The sequence below is a fragment of the Lepidochelys kempii genome, chromosome 7 (genome assembly GCF_965140285.1).
Source record: "Lepidochelys kempii isolate rLepKem1 chromosome 7, rLepKem1.hap1, whole genome shotgun sequence".
In the NCBI taxonomy this organism is placed as follows: Eukaryota; Metazoa; Chordata; order Testudines; family Cheloniidae; genus Lepidochelys; species Lepidochelys kempii.
The window spans coordinates 84,793,626-84,811,464 of NC_136386.1; the positions used below are offsets into that span (position 1 = coordinate 84,793,626).

At 41.7% G+C, this 17,839-nt stretch overlaps 1 protein-coding gene across 5 annotated transcripts in view; it reads right to left on the reverse strand.

Annotated features, from left to right (window-relative positions):
- The window catches only part of PALD1 (phosphatase domain containing paladin 1), a 193,058-nt gene that overhangs the window by 164,551 nt on the left and 10,668 nt on the right, over positions 1-17,839 (reverse strand). The window contains exons 1-2 of one of the 5 annotated variants that reach the window (XM_073353589.1): positions 13,537-13,629; positions 13,261-13,307 (exon numbers count right to left, since the gene is read on the reverse strand). The exons of 1 other annotated variant lie outside the window; for it this stretch is intronic. The gene's annotated coding sequence lies outside the window, so the exon portion shown is untranslated. Of the gene's footprint in view, positions 1-8,408; positions 8,428-13,260; positions 13,630-17,839 lie in introns of those variants that run through there. 3 more of the 5 variants (XM_073353590.1, XM_073353588.1, XM_078853816.1) reach the window with 3 other exon arrangements.

Consider the following 17,839-nt stretch of genomic DNA (forward strand, 5'->3'; position numbering starts at 1 on the left):
TCATATTTTGTGCTGACAATGGACATTAGATGAAATGCTCATTTATAGATCCTAGATTTGAACTCTGGGACCTGGAGGAATAGCTTTTTCAGTGCAGAACCCTCAGCTTGTGAATTTGCTTCCCACTTGTTCTCACAGAATCTGCATTTGTTGGAGAATTTATCATCACTCATGCTTTTGCCTTAGTGTGGACTGGAGGGTATGCATGCTGTACTTTCATTATGGTTTGAGGAGAGATTCTTTTGAGTTAAGATTTGGTTAATTTGTTCTGCTTTAATTGTTGTTTTATGCTTGCTGTGCCTGCAACTAGAGATAGAAAATAAATAACACCGTATCTATTGCTAATATATGAAGTGTAACAACCCCTACCATCACCTGACATATACATCGGGATGGGGTATGAGGATCCAACTAGACTGATCAAGGCAAGACATTGTTTTCTGCTGCCACCACTATTGTTAACCAGGGAAGATGGGTATTAAAATGGAGGGGTGCACAGATGAGGCCAAGAAACTACCATGAGGAACCACAATTAAAAAAGGGTCTAAAAAGACTTCAGAAAGGGTTAAAACTGTCTTAAAAAGGGTTTTTACTATGATTATAATTATTGCATCAATCATTATTATAGAATAATTGTTATCACTAGTACCTGGAGGGACCTTGACCTGCCAGCTGGTCCTTTTTATTGACAACAGTGATGAAAGCAAGGTAAGGCGCCAGGAAAACCCCTGATCAATTTCAACCACAGCAACTGCAAACCAACAAATACACATACATTGCACGTATGTATACTGTATATACATGCAATAAAAGTTACATTAGGATATTTTTCAATAGCCATGGTGATAGCCACAACAGAATGTATTTACATACAGCTTCTTTTGTCCAGGGAGAGACATAAAACACTGCCCAATAAAGCACTAGCATTTCTAAAATTTTGAAAGCAAAGGCTACAACAAACAGGTTCTCTCTTGCACAGTCTTCATGTCATGGTGACAGATGAGATGCTACAGAGAAAACTGAGTAATGAGTCTCCCCAATAGACATACAGTTACTATAGGCCTTGTATCTCTAGGCTATGTCAACACTACACACCTTCGAGCAGCACAGCTGTACCGCTAAAGCTGCACCGCTGTAAGATCTCCCATGTAGCTGCTCTATGCCAACAGGAGAGAGCTCTCCCATCGGCATAATTAAACCACCCCCAATGAGCAGCGGTAGCTGTGTTGGCGGAAGACTGTCCACACCAGTGCTTCTGTTGGTGAAACTTATGTCAGTGTGAGGGGTGGTTTTTTCCACACCCTGACTGACAAAAGTGCTAGTGTAGACAGTCTCAGATGGTAAGGGCTTGATTCTCCTCTCATATTTGTCTAACTCCACTAATTTTAGAGGAATTACTCTTGAATTAAACCGGTTTAAGTGAGATCAGAATCAGACCTGAAGTTGTATCAGCAGACACTGATAATGGTTTGTTGATTCAGACTTCACTGTGCAACTAACATATGGTAATAAAAGGTTTATCAAGTACGCATTACCACAGTTCCTTTGTGCTTTACTTTAGTAAAAAATACTTTGATCTCAATTCTGAATTTTATCAGGAAATCAGTACAGCGATTTTAGAGCAGGGTTGGTACCCATAAAGCCATCTTGATGTTTAGCAGTGAAATTCACTCTCCCTACTTAGAACGTGGCCCCCTTCATACCAGGGGTGAATCTCACCCTTGTGCTCCTGTATTCTGAATATGCTACATTCTGGACAATATATAATCAGAGGTGCCTCCTCTGACTAAGATGCCTTTTCCAGGCTGCCCTTTTGTAAAGCATTTATCACCCATTTCAAATCTTCCTTTTTAAGCAAAGGTCTGGCACTATGCCAGAGATGGTAAAAAGATGTTTTAGGAACAAAACTTGAATATCCTGGCAACAGAACTTGGGTGAGACCTACTTTTAGTTGCTGAACTACTTCACTCTCTAAGAAAAGAGATCAATAAAACATCATTAATGACGACTAATAAGATCACAGAATTCCCTAATATCATTTTACCACTTTTTAACAAAAAAGGAGATAATTTAAAATGACACAAAACCTAATTGCATACTGGTCTTCTAAAACTCTTTTCTTGTTCCAGACCCTCCTCTTTCTATAACAAGGCTTAGAAGGCCACTAACTTAATTATCTGCCATTAACACTGTTTGCTTATTTGCACAATGAAAATACAATGCCCAGTTTCGAGCCACTCAGCTTCTAGCAAAGTGCTGCAGGTCTTGAGTTGCAGACTCTAAAAGGGAATTTGCTTCTTTTAAAAACCCACTTTTTCCATTGGCATTATAAACCAAATGTATATAGAAACAGTTCTGTGGTGCTTTAGATTTAGTTTTCATAACACTTCAATCTATGGACAACCTAAATTAATTTTCATAACTTCCATCTTTGATTTATTAACAACACCTTTCTGGTTAGCAGAGATTGCAAGGGCATCTGACTGGCAACGTTGATAATCATGTTGACAGTCTGTCACATAGTCAATAGCGTCTACAAACAAAATGGGGGACAAGATACAACCTTGTCTAACACCAGTAGTCACTTTAAACCAGTCTGTTAGCTCCTAGTTTATCTTTATTGCACATTGAACATTCCAATACAAATTCCTAATAATTTGAATGATTTTGCTGGGGACTCCATAGATTCGTATTATCTGCCACAGTGATTCTCTACCTGATCAAAAGCCTTTTGAAAATCCACAAAGTTCAGGGCTACTGGCAACTGCCATGCATTGTTTTTCTGTACAATATTATGCAGGATGATGATCTGCTCTACACAAGATCAATCTGTAAAAAAAAAAAACAGGTTTTTTCCAAGTCTGCTTTCTATGGCACCTCTCCAATCACATCACCACATCAGGATCCAATATGTTACTTCTCAAACCCTCTCCACTGGTTCCCTATTGAATACATAGTCCAGTTTGTAATCACTGCCCTGATATCCCAGAGCTTGGAAACTACCTGAAAAATCATCCTTCCCTCCACAACCATGACCTCCCATGACTCTGTTCCATTGGAGCAACTCAATGGTCAACCAATAGGGGAATCGTCACAGGAACTAGGCCTAACCTCTGGAATCCATCTTTGATATAACTGGCCACAGACCTTTCCATGTTCAGAAATAACGACAAATCTCAGCTCTGAGCCTTAGCTTCCCTTCAACAAGTGTTTCTCACAAACACAAATAAAACAAAAACCACTAAACTAATCGAGTTATGTTCTCCTCCAGGCTAGGAAGGAACAGAAATTGTTATTCCTATTTTAAAATGCTTGAGAGGTGCTCAGATACTGAGGTGAAGGCCAAGGGGCCATATAAATACTTAGACACTATTGCAAGTTGCCAGGGGAAAGGAAGACACAGTAAACACTGATGCAGAAGAAGGAGATAAAGCAAAGATAGAATCTCTAGAGCAGAAGGAAAACAAGCTAAGAAGAAGTTCATTATGGGCCAAATTCATCCCTGATATAACTAGGCTGAAGAAAATGGAGTTTGCACAAAAGGATGAATTTGCACAGCAAGTAATTTCTGTTTAGAACTTGTCTACATGGTGCCTTAGTGCACACCAGCAGGGATTTAAGTTCTGATGTGCAGCAGGCCTGTGTCAACCCTGCTGGCGCATGGCAAAAGGAGCAAATTTGATATACTTACCATCTTTAATGCTAGCATAGCCTGGGTCTACCCATTAATCCCTCTAGGGGTCATTATCAATCAAAACCACCATTATGACCCCAATAGATATTCCAAAATGGGCTCTGAGAACCCAAGTGGAATACGACTCATGGCTAGTAGGACTAATGTAGACAAGGCCTACAAATAGGAAAGCCTCAATCCCCAAAAGTATCCCTAAAAGCATTCACCATTCAAGGATCAAACCAGGCTTTACCCTCACAGTAGCCTCATTTCAGTTACATCCTGTGACTTGACCAGTAGACCTGCCCTCTTCACCCTTGACTCAATTCACTGTCTTGAAAAGGCAATTTACTCCATTTAAAAGAGAAGGCTTCTAGAAGGTCCATGATGCTATCACAAGGAAGATACCCACACCAAAACAAAGAGAGAGAAAGAAATAGAGGATTCCTTGTGTGTCATTTTTATATATATGAAAATCTCTCATCAGCAAACCTCCTGCCCTGTACCTCATGTTCTGCCTGTTAGTCTGGAGTTGCCACTGCAGAATTGAATCTGGTTAGAAAGGAACTCCTAGACATGCTATTTTGTTTTGAAAGTAGGTATTCAAACTTTCACAATGAATACACTCAGAAAAACTGCTTCTCCTTCTCTCCTCTGACATCAATTTTGCAAGGATTGACATTTGCCAAACTAAAGCCACCATTCAAATAAGTTGCAGTAGTTATGATAAAGGGGATAAGAATGGGGACTGGATCTCCAAGACTGAGAACCAGAACCACATTAAACTTATGACACAACTGAAAGACTGCACAGATGTCCATGAGACATTTCCAGTCAACTAACCACAAAAACTCTTTCAAAAATTATACACCTATTCTATAGGGGAGGAAAAATCCCACAGTAGTTAATCAAGTCCATTCACTAGTCTGTGAAGGATTATTTCCCAAAGTATATTGCCAAATCCTGTGCCCAGCCTATTTTAAAATAATTCCAGCAACAGGGATTCCATGAGAATCCTAGTCCAGTGGTTGGGCCACAGGATGGAGAATCATCAGTTCCTATTATTGGATATGCCACTGTCTAATTCTGTAGACTTGGGCACATCCCATAATGTCCCTGTTTCAGTTTTCCCAGTTATAAAAGGGGGATAATTGTTAACCTACTGTGACGGGTTGGATCACAGAAACCCCTTTGGAGCTGCCAACTGATGTGCCAAGACTACTTCTGCCCCTGCTTTCCCAGCCAGCTTGAGACTCCAGCACCCTGTCTTGCTGAGCCAGACACGCCAGTCTGCTCCAACACAGACCCAGGGTCTGAACCACGTGCCCCAAAGCTGCGGACCTAACTGAAAGCAACTTAAGAAGTGTTCCTGTCTTTAACACTCAGATGCTCAACTCCCAATGGGGTCCAAACCCCAAATAAATCCATTTTACCCTGTATAAAGCTTATACAGGGTAAACTCATAAATTGTTCGCCCTCTATAACTCTGATAGAGAGATATACACAGCTGATTGCCACCTCCCTAGGTATTAATACATACTCTGGGTTAATTAATAAGTAAAAAGTGATTTTATTAAATACAGAAAGTAGGATTTAAGTGGTTCCAAGTAATAACAGACAGAACAAAGTGAATTACCAAGCAAAATAAAATAAAACATGCAAGTCTAAGTCTAGTACAGTAATAAAACTGAATACAGATAAAATCTCACCGTCAGAGATGTTTCAATAAGTTTCTTTCACAGACTGGACGCCTGCCTAGTCTGGGCACAATCCTTTCCCCTGGTACAGCCCTTGTTCCAGCTCAGGTGGTAGCTAGGGGATTTCTCATGATGGCCACCCACTTTGTTCTGTTCCAGCCACTTTTGCATAAGGCAGGAATCCTTTGTCCCTCTCTGGGTTCCCACCCCTCCTTCTCAATGGAAAAACACCAGGTTAAAGATGGATTCCAGTTCAGTGAAAGACTTCATTACCCATTTCCCAGCACACAAGTATACAGGAAGACTTACCAGTAAAACAGAGCCATCTACAGTCAATTGTCCTGGTTAACGGAAGCCATCAAGATTCCAAACCACCATTAATGGCCCACACTTTGCATAATTACAATAGGCCCTCAGAGTTATATTTTATATTTCTAGTTTCAGATACAAGAATGATACATTCATACAAATAGGATGAACACATTCAGTATATTATAAATTTTGTAATGATACCTTACAAGAGACCTTTTGCATGAAGCATATCCCAGTTACATTATATTCACACTCATTAGCATATTTTTATGAAATCATATAGAGTGCAACGTCACACCTACCCTTCAAAGGACTGTTGTGAGGATTCATTAAATAATGTGTATAATGCACTTCCATGTTTGAACATTAAGAGCACTATATAAGTACTAAGTATTATTCTCTTGGAAGACTACTTCGCAGTCTAATCAAATTTCAGGAGCTTGATGATAACAGACCAACTATGGTGGGGATGCTTATCGGTTACATCAATGCCAGTCATAACTCCTATATTCTTCTTCCAGCACCAACTCATTATGTGACCTGGGTAAGTCCCTTTACTCTAGCCTCTTTCTGTGCCAGTTTACTCCTCCATAACATAGTGTAATATTACTTCCCTATATCAGAGGGATATTTTAAAAAATGAGCAAACCTCAAATATTTGAGATCTTCAAATGGGAGTCATATGCAAGTGCAAAGTATCATTGCCAGACCAGATCTTAACTTCATTCACTGATTTACACCAGCTATGGGTCTGGGCCATTGTCTCAACAGCTAAAACCTATACCAGGATTCTCTTTGGAACTCGATGTTAACTATTAAGTGTGGGTCGTGGGGGTCGGGTGGAAATCAAATAAATAAATAAATAAATAAATAAATAAAAAATCCTAGATCGTCTTCCTGCCAACATAATTTCAGAAAGTTGAAATCTATTTCCACTCCCCATAATGGGAATTCCAAGTTCCATTGCCCCTTCAGAATTTGTGGCCCAATAATATTTCCAATCCATGGGATCCCATCAGGGTTTTGGGAGAGCGAATCATGTAAAAAGCTGCATGTCCACCAGTTTAGCTATGCTGCCAAGGACTCCCTTTTGTCAGAGGGAATCCAAGACAGCAGTTACTGGGGAGCATGTGCAGATTTTGCAAGCCACTGGTCAAAGCACCCACCACTCCCAATCATTACTTAGATGGTAACACTATAGGGTGTTGTGATAGGGTCTTCAGTGGCCAGGCAGCCTAGTGGCTAGATAGTTGGTTACAGGGGCAGTAGAGTGAACAGACTCATCCTTTTCCCTCAGGTCTTGGCTCAGGGTCCCATGTCGCTCAACCCCTAAACAGGGGAGATGGAGCTTTCTCCCAGCCATAAGGGGGAGTTCAGGGCCTGTTTTCCTGGCCTGCTCCTTATGTAAGTCCTTTAGTTTGGGGCGTGGCCTGGCTTAGTCCAGTTGCCCCACAGTTGAGGCTTCTCTGTAGGTTCCCCTTGGCAGGGGAAGACTCACTTGCCTCCAGTGGCTGTGCTGGCAGGCAGGTTGCTGGTCTGTGCCTTCAGGCAGGCATACAGAGAGCTCCTGCCTCTTCACCAGTCAGCCCTTGACTGAGCCGGGCTCCCTTCTTTTCTCCCCCTCCAGGCTTGGCATTGGCTGCAGGTAGAACGAGGCAGAGCTAACTGAGCCCAGAGGTTTTCTTTAATCCCTGCTGTGCCTGGCAGCCTTCTCTCCTGCTCCTTCACAGGTGTCCTCAAAGTGAAATGCATTTCCTCCAATAAAACGCTATTTAACTTCTTACAGCAATCATTAGTGAATGACAACAAATATCCCTACTCCTCCAAAAGCAACACTGCACTAGCTGGCAAGGGAAAGAAAAAGGGACTAGTTTCCTTTTGCAGATGAAGCAGACCGTTTTACAGAAGATAATGCCACAGTATGACCCTGGTTCTTCCTACATGGAGGCCAATAGCATAGGCCAAAATAAGAAGCTAGATGACAGGAACAACCCTTCATTAAATTGAGTGGGGTTTTTGACCTAGAGAAAAGGAAACACCCAAGTGCTAAGTGCCAGCTAAGGCAACATGAAAAGCTTGTGTACATAATACTCAGCTCAGAGAGCACACTGCATATGAGAAGATGCATATTTGGAAACTGAAAGCTATGATTTTGTTCTATTCATAGTTAACCACCACCTCCCCTCCTGATTAGAAAGTTCTGAAAGCAACAAGGTGGATCAGTTTACAAGCCACGCATGGTCTTTCCACATTCCTGCAGCGCACACAAGAGACAGTTGTTATTAAACCGGGTTCTTATAAGCCACACCTTTTGCAAAACAAAAAAAATTTCCTTTCCTCCCTCCACATCTTTGTATTCAATATGGGGACAATGAAAACCGACTGTCTCTCTCTCTCAGCACTTTCATAACAAGTTGTTTTGGTGTATTCAAAACAGCGAAACTAGTTTGCATGAATGTCTCTGAGACCGAGGCCATTTCCACACTTCAAGCGCTGTAGCAGTGCCCTATCTATGCCATTGTAAGTTCGTAACATAGACAGACTACAGCAATGGAAGGGGTTTTTGAATCACTGTAGGAACTCCACCTCACTGACCAATGGTAGCTAGGTCAATGGAAGCATTCTTCTGTCAGCCTAGCTGCATCCCCACCAGGCATTAGGTTTGCATACTATGATGATCGTGCGTGGATTTTTCATACCCAAGTGCCGTAGCTATGTTGACTTACATTCTAAATGCAGACCAGGCCTGAATAGTCCAAGACCCCCAGACAACAGTCTCCTGGCTTCCAAGGAGGAAGGTTCCCCGCAACCACCTTACTCCCACCGCAGGCTACAGCCAGGGGCATTAAAAGGACCCCTCAACCTGAAAAAATCATAGTTTCATCCAAAACTTTGTACCGCTTATTTACCCATAAGATCTTTATAACTGAAAACAACATTATTTTCCTGGTGTTTCCCCCCCAATTTGTTTACTTTGTGCATTAGATAACATCTGGTGTACAGTTCACTGATTTGTTGGTGGAAGACTCATACACTACACTGGAAGGAGCTCCCTTGCACACCAAGCCACAAGCTCTGCAAAAGGGTGTTCACCGCCACCAACAGCAGCAGAGCTGAAACTGAAGAATCAGCAAGCAGGCATGTGTACAGAGAGAAAGGAAAGAGGTGGGGGGCGGGGAAGGTAGAGGATGTACAATGGAGAGGAGTACCTAGAAGAAACTTATGAGCACAGTTTGGGGGCAGAAAAAGCCTTCTGAACATTTTAATTCTTTAAATAAAAACAATAAAAACACACTCTATGGAAAATGTATTTATTTTTAAATAAATCAGTTCTCCCCCTGCCCTCTTCTCCCTGTCCCTCACGACTGAGCTCACAGTATCCCTTTTAATACAGGATGCTCCATTCTGCCCTCCTAGGTGTTAACTTAATTCCATTTGATTTCAATGGGACTTGCATGCACATATGAAAAAGCAGGATTTGATGCCAATGAAAATCACTTTAAGATTTCCATAGGAGATTTGCCTTTGTGAGGAATTTGGGATTGGTTAAATGAGGCATTCCACGTAAGAACCATTTGGGTACCTCAGTGCCTTATGTTCCTCACACATCAGGGGATGCGTAAGTCTAGCTGCAGCCAAAGTACCAGTTATGCTCCTCTGAAATGCTGGTGTTCCACTGCATACAGGCTGCAATAGAAAACAGCTCCAGGATTCAACTTTTGGCATCTTATGGTGGTTTCCAGCTATAAAACAGAGCAAGTACAACAGTACTGCAAACTGCACTCCTAATTGCATGCCAAGCCTTCTTTCTTCCCCCCCAGAAAGCCTTCTGTGTCAGTTACCATATCCTTTCCACATACTTGAATTTAAGACTCCCTGCCATACACATGTACCTAGAGTTCTAGAAAAATTGATATAATATTCTATTGCATTGCTGAGAAATAGTATGTGATCGCACAACTAAAGACTAATGTAATGCATATGTATTAATGGACAGAGTTAAGGTTATGCATCAGTCTTGACCGGCATTTCCTGACTTGGGTGCAATTAACATTCTCTTCACACCAGAGGTATGGAACTGATGCTATATCACAGTATCAAAACACTACATTTGGGTTATTTTATAACTTTCTTTGACTAAGTTTAATGCCCAATTTTCTTGCCTTCCTCCCCACCCATTTTGATAGGAGGAAGTGGGAGTTGTGTCCTCTCTTTCTTCTTCCTCTATCTTTCTTCATTATTTAAGTAAGGGGAGATTCCAGCAGCTTCTCATTTCTGTGACAGGATGGGTGTACACAAAGCACCCCTGCACTGCTTCATGTGAGTCAGGCAGGAATGCTGGTTAAAGGGACACCATTGACTTAAATAGAACACTTCTGTCTGGAAATTTCTTAGCTACTGTTGTAACAAGTGCAAGTACAAAGGCAAGTGGAGAAAATATTTGTCTCTGTTTCTCAGTGTTATTGTGTGCATTTGACAGTACTTTGCGTACAGCCATTTTCACCATTTCCCCTGTAAGGTGAGTTTCCTCTTTTCTTTGTGTGGGGTTTTCACACAGCAACAGGGGAGAGAAAAACTACTTTTAAAAACAGAAAAATATGATTCCAAAGCCACAAAAGTTGGCAGGGGTCTGCGGGGAAGACATAGGACCTGAAATTACCTATATCTCAGGTTTCTAAAACTGACAAGATTTCATATTGACAGTGTCCCTTTAAAGCACCAAACTGGTCTCAGGAGATCTGGGTGTGACTCTTGTCTCTGTAACAGGCATCCTGCACAACCCTGGGCAAATCATGGGGATAATGATACTCATATTTCTCTCTCTCTCTCTCTCTCTCACACACACACACACACCCCACCATAAAGCTCTTCTATGGAAGAAAAACACTACCTAAGAGCTAGGTATTATTTAGGATCTGTTTTTTCAGAGGTTCTGAGAACCAACAGTCCCCACTGGCTTTGATGGGGTTAAAAACCAAGCTATTTCTCTCTGTCTTCATTTACTCCTTTGCAAAATGAGCATTAATATTACTTCTGTCTCATAGGGATACTGTGAAGCTTAATTTACTAGAGCTGGAAAAATGCTCTAATATTAATAGATGGGAGGCATTAGAGAAGTGCAAACTATTACCAACAGCAGACCTACAGATAAAGAGAGCTGCATGCCAGGCTCTATCTAGAGAGTCAAACAAGGGTCACAGGTTGATTCCCATTACTGTTAAGAACCTCTCTGGCAGGAATCAAAGCCAGCATGATGAAATTAAACTGGAGACGGATAAATTTCAATGGCTGACTTTGTTTCTTCATCTTACAGTCACAGACATCTGTGGCAACTAACATCACAAAGTGGTCCATTCTTAACACAACCACCTGTACCATTAACCTCCTAAGGGCCTGGTTATACTCTCAGAGATGTGGATGTGTTGCCTGTGTTATCACATACATTGTTGTGGGTTTTTTTGCTGTTTTTTTTAAAAACAGAAAAAACTACTGTGCACATGTTGATTTTACAAGATGGGCAGCAATGAAGGTCTCTACATCACAAAGTCAAACTGGTTTCTTCATGTTCTCACTGAAATCAAGCAGATATAAGGCAGTGTCACTCTAAAGAAAGAGAAAGTCAAATGTATACACATGCAACATATTATTTTGATTTGATGCCCTTTTTTCGGTAACAGCAGCACTCATTTTTAGCCTATATGAGAGACTAGTCCCCTTCTCTCTCCAGCACATGGACTTTTTTTTGCAGACAGATGGAGCTGAACATCATCCTCGAAAGCTAAAAATATTTTCTGTCAATTCTTGCTGTGTTGGATGAGGACAAAAAAAACTGGTAGACTTGAGAGCACTGGAATGCAAGAGTATGTGCGTGTGTTATTGCCAGAAGTGTGTTAGAGCAAGTCATGTTTACAGTGGGCTTCTGCAAAGCATAGTTATGACCAGGGATGGTGTCATTAAATACCATGTAGATTTACAACAGTGTCTGATGTACAGGGGAGAGTTTCCTTTCGGGTACTGGCTGGGTTGTGTTTAATTTAGTATTTAAGAAATCAGCCTGAACAGACAATTGCATCACCAAGGCTAAAGCTCCTACAGTGCTGTCATGTTGTTTGTGACTTCAAAGCAACTTTATAAAGTATAAATTTTTACAGAACTGAAGCCTTGAGACCAGCACATGTATACATGGGTGTGTCTCAGGCTGCGTGTCTGCAAACATGGGTGAATGTCTGTGCGCCAAATGTAGAGGTTAAGAAAAACCACATTTCCTATCCTGTAATGTAACTGTTATCACAAGACTACTTTAAAGTATCAACATAGAGTAACATGTTAAGGGCCTGATTTTTCAGAAGTGCTGAGCATCTACAGCTCCCACTGACTTTCAAGTGCAGTTGTGGGTGCTTAACACTTCTGAAAAATCAAGCCCAAGACAAGTCCTTTGATTTAGGTATCTTAAATTCATGCTGTAAACAGAAAATAAAAAGCATCTATTTTCTAGCCACTCTGCACATGTGTCAGCTCTATTAACATTAATGGAAGTGACAGGTGCCTTAGGCACAAAGAACTTATACCAGGCTGAAGGACTTGAATTATGAGAATGCCAGGCCTCACCAACTGTATGGTACAAGGAATGAAACTGGGTATCTTGTGTTGTATATCTACCCCCAAGGGACAGTGCAGCCCACAGAAAGACCAGTGTATATAGTTAAAAACACAAGCTAAAACAACATCCATTTTAGATTGAAATGTTTACAAACTTTAAGAAGTAATCAAAGCTAAATGGAACACAGAATAATTAATAATTTACATTTACACAGCACTTTTCATCAACATATACAACTAGCTATGCAAGTGTACACACACACACCCCTCTTTCTGTCAATTCTGGTTTTCTGCATCTCAGACAGACCTGTGACAATCTGAACTCCCTTTCCACTCCTCACCCCAAGGAGTAAAGTCTGCTGTCTCCACAGCAGTATTTTGGTTTTTTACATAGGCAGAAGCCCATTATAAAACTGATGGTCCCCAGTGCAGGCAAAGAAAGACATTAGAGCCTTATATTGTATTACGATTATATTAGGCCACCCTCTCAAAGAAGCACTAGTTACCTGGGTGCTTTCCTGCCTCTGCAAAAGAGAGGGGCAGAAATCTAAATATTTCCACCAACAATAGGACAATAACTAAGATCTCAGAAGGACAAGACAGGAAAACGTCCTTGGTCTCATACATGAAGACAGAAGATATGGAAGCCCTGTGCTTGGTATAGCTCACCCATGCTGAGAAAGCAAGGAAGAAAATCACTCCAACATCAGAGACTATAGAAATAATACCACGCACAATGGAGAGGTAGGGGAAGAGAGAGAGTGGGAATTTTGTTGACAAAGACCAAACACAATAAGACAGCCGAGTCCATCTGAAGTTGGCAAACAAGACCTAGTTAAGTCCCAACTAATCTCTATTGAAAGTACCACAACAGCATCACAAAAAACACCACACACACAAAATTCTCAACGTGAGGTGGTAGGGGGTTCAAACTCATCCAAAAGGAGCAAAACAACCTGCACAAAGCTGCTACAGTACCTGGATTCCAGCAGCTCCAGAGATCATTCAGTTTCCTCTTTGCTGTGCTGAAGGGGCGCAAAAAAAACAAAAAAAACCGTAAAGCTCAGAGCTGCAGAAAGCAGTTTCCCCGCACAGGTTTAAACAAATCCTCTCACTCTCCTTGTAACTTTTCAGAACAATCCATTAAGGGCTGCTATGGCGACAAAGCAGTTAAACCCATCCTTCTGGGCTGATCGAGGAGCCAGTAGGAGAAGCAAAATCTGTAATAGTTTGTTGTCAGTGATCAAACCCTACCCATTGCCAGCAAAAACAGCACCAGCCAAGCAACAGGCACTGGCTCATTCGCCCGCTCTCTCACTCTGTGAGCAGAACAGCCTCGACTGTCTGTGTGCTGGAGGATGTGGGGGCGGACTTTAAAGAGGGCCAACTCCGTGGGCCTCTCTCTGCCAATCAAAGGCCTGGGACTCCTGGCAACAGCAGCACACAACCTAAGTGAGTGCACTACATGGGGACTGCTGCAGCAGGAGTAGCTCAATGCAGGCCATGCTGATAAAAGGCTCAAAAGCAGGAGGTCTTCTTCCCACCCTGACCCCTATCCCCACCTACTGGGCAAGACAGCACTGCACTTTACTGACAAGAACAGCTGTCAAGCGATTTTAGTCTCAGTTAACATTAAAGTGTAGAGTCTTTAATGTTTGATATTTAAGCTGTTTGATGTTACCTTCTTTTTATGCTGCCCATTTTAAGGGGCCCTCAGCTGCCCTTGGATTGGAAGGGGGAGAGAACAATGGTAGCAGGGGTGGGGAGCAACAGTTATTTGTCTCTTCATCTGGATCTCCCAAGTGCTTGGAATCTGTGAATTGCCCAGATCAGCAGTCCCAGGGTGAACAGAACAGGATCAGTGTGTCCAGCCTAAAACCAGACTCTAAATGGTAAAAAAGAGGGAAAGGGGAGGAAAGGGTCACACATTTTTTCATTCCTGCAATGTCAAAGGCACTACCTGGCAGCTGCACACCAGAATTACAAACTGCAATTTCTTACCCATTTAAGCATAAAGAATGAGAGACAGTGATCAGAGCATGTGACATACACAAGCCAGGCACTGGTCTCAATCCCACAGATAAATCTGTGTGAAAATGCTGTTTTGAGTGGGGAGCTACCCCACTGATTGTATTAGAAAAACAAAATTATTCCTTCCCTAAAGGCACACATGTGCCCAGCTTGAATTTCTCAGAATGTCTGATATAAGCTTATTGATGAGGTTAACAGTTAGAAGCTTTCAAAATGACCACTTTTTACTACCTTTTAGAGCATTTATTTAGGTCCTGCTGGATCAATTTGCTGAAGCTAGAAATGTCATGCTTATCACACATGGATAAAGTTTACGCCACACAGTGACTGCACTTCAGCCTCACTTGACCCACCCTCCACACTTGCTTTCCTTCCCTCCATGCCTCTCCCCCTTTAACATCTCACTTTCCTTCCTACCCATTTATCTACTCTTCCTCTAACAAATTGACACCTAAAAAATAAAACAGATACATAAGTTTTTAAAAAGGCAAACATTCATGGAACTCTCATGCTGTTTGGAGACCACCACACTGTTCACTCTACTTGTATGTTATATTCCTTTCCCCCACCCCTTGCCATCTTGTCTATTTACACTGCTAGCTCCTCAGGGCAAAGACTGACTCTCATTCTATCTTTACATAGCATCAAGCACAGTAGGGCCCTGATCTTGGTTGATCTCTAATCTCCTCCCATATAGGATCTGTGAATTTCCTTTTTTTTTTTTTTTTAAAGTATTTACATTTTTCACCCTAACTCCTTCCATTTATACCAAGGCACTTGACAACAAAGTCAATTTATTGCAACCAGGAAAGACATTTTATTACAATGAATTCAATGCAAAAAATGCATCTAACCGAGATTTACAGGGCCCAGGATAAATCAGACCCCTCTTCCTCTGAATTATTCACTACAACCACATCTCTTCTTGCTGGATGTCTCACCTTCCCCTTGTTTCTACGCTTCCTTGTAGTTTTTAGTGTCCCCATCCAGCCAGACACCCACACACATTCATTTCAATTCAATAACACTTCACTGACATGACAAACTATACAAATAATGCCAAAGCATGAGCCATACAGAGTGCTCCACTCTCTCTCTCAAAGGGAGGAGCCATCTGTCCATGTCAAGGTTCCTTCCCCACTCTGAACTCTAGGGTACAGATGTGGGAACCTGCATGAAAAACCCCCCAAGCTTATTTTTACCAGCTTAGGTTAAAACTTCCCCAAGGTACAAACTATTTTACCTTTTGCCCTTGGACTTTATTGCTGCCACCACCAAGCATCTAACAAATATATAACAGGGAAAGAGCCCGTTTGGAAATGTCTTTCCCACAAAAATCCTCCCAAACCCTATACCCCCTTTCCTGGGGAAGGCTTGATAAAAATTCTCACCAATTTGCATCGGTGAACACAGATGCAAACCCTTGGATCTTAAGAACAATGAAAAAGCAATCAGGTTCTTAAAAGAAAAGAAAAAGTAAAAGAGTCACCTCTGTAAAATCAGGATGGTAAATACCTTACAGGGTAATCAGATTCAAAACATAGAGAATCCCTCTAGGCAAAACCTTAAGTTACAAAAAGACGCAAAAACAGGAATATGTTCCCTCCAGCACAGCTTAGTTTATCAGCCATTTAAACAAAACAGAATATAATGCATATCTAGCTAGATTATTTACTAAGTTCTAAAGTTCTAAGACTCCGTTCCTTTTCTGTTCCCGGCAAAAGCATCACACAGACAGAGAGAACCTTTGTTTCTCCCCCACTCCAGCTTTGAAAGTATCTTGTCTCCTCATTGGTCATTTTGGTCAGGTGCCAGTGAGTTTATCCTAGCTTCTAAACCCTTTACAGATGAAATGTTTTTTCCTCTGGCCAGGAGGGATTTTAAAGGTGTTTACCCTTCCCTTTATATTTATGACAGTCCAGAATAGGGCAATATCCCTAAAGACAAGCAATCTCCCTACAGTCTCTCACTTTTTTTATTAAGTTTGCACATTGTAACTGTACTCAATGAGACTACATTAACAAAAAATAATTTGGGATCGAATTTAGAGCTCCATTTCCCACTAGTACTGTCCACTTCATGCCAATATGGAATCTGTGGTCAAACTCCATTTCTGAGTGGTGCTGTCTATGTTACTTAGGGCTGCAAATAGAGACGATTACTCACTAATTTGTACACCTCTACATGGTTCTCTGTTTTCCTTTCAATACTCTGGAAGTCTACTACACACACTCTTTATACCTCCAGTGTCTCAGATCAGCTACCCCAACAGTTGGTGACTGCAGGAAACCTACGTTCCAATACAATGTTAAGTCTTCTGCTCCCTGGTTTGGTTGGTGCGCAATACTTTGCTTCTAAAGAGTCAATACTGACAGCTGCTATGTGAACAGCTTCTGCTCGCTGATCAAAAGATGGCACAGCGTGGGAAGGAGAATGCTCACCTGCTACAGTGGTGGTTGCCTAAAGGCAAAAACAGAGCCAACGCTAGGCGTAAGCAGACTAAGGCTATATTGCTTAGGGCCCCAAGCAGCAAAAGCGGGCCCCCATTCGCTTTTTTTAATATGTGTTGTTTGTGGGTGGCCCCCCAATGGGCTAGCACCACCTATGGGCAAAAATATTATAAGAGACGCAGAGTGATAGTTCTCTCAAAATGAAAAAAGGTGGAGAGAACCTCAGGACTCTGTCTGGACTAGATTTAGTAGTACTGAAAGAATATTTCAATGGCTGAAGGCAATCACCACAAACATACACATCCCCTAGAATTCCTGAGCATACTGCATGGTGTCAGGGAACCTTCACACAGAGGAGCCAGGTAGCCATCTCTTCTCTCCCCACCATGGCCAATTACAATAATCTAGCTTCCCTGTTCTCCTTCCTCTAGGTTTCACATTTAATGGAAAGGCAAACAGCAAGGCTGTCCCTATCTTGCACAATAGGGGGAAGTCACATTCCTATGGAACCAGGTGTTTTCCCTGTACCCTACAAAGTCCTAGCACCATGCCACTTGTATCTTGCTGCAGCTTACTATCACCAATTATAGCTGATTCACACACACACAAAAATCTTTAAGTTTTGTCTGTTCTCATTTAGGGTTTTCTTCTTGCTTTTACTCCTGCCCCAGTGTGACCGGGGTCCCAGAGGGGGCCAGGCGAGGTCACCCAATTAGGATGAACTGCAAAGAATGGGGCAGATAATCCCCAAAACCCAGTGGATATTTCAATACTTAGATTTACCAAGCCAGCATAAAACAGCTTCTTTATTACCTCATTGGTTGTCCAGAAGCCAACAACACAGTTCCTTTGAAGTAACCCAGCCTCAGGCCTCCATACAGATTCCCAAGTCAAATATGATGCAGATTTCTGAAAATCTGATTTTATCATATAAAAGAAAAGGTTCTACCAATCCCAAAGGATTGGGCACATTACCTCCCAGGTTAATGGATATTCCCAATCTTACCCAAATACACGCATGCAGCCAATTCTTATTAACTAAACTAAAATTTGTTAAAAAACAAAAGAGAGAGTAT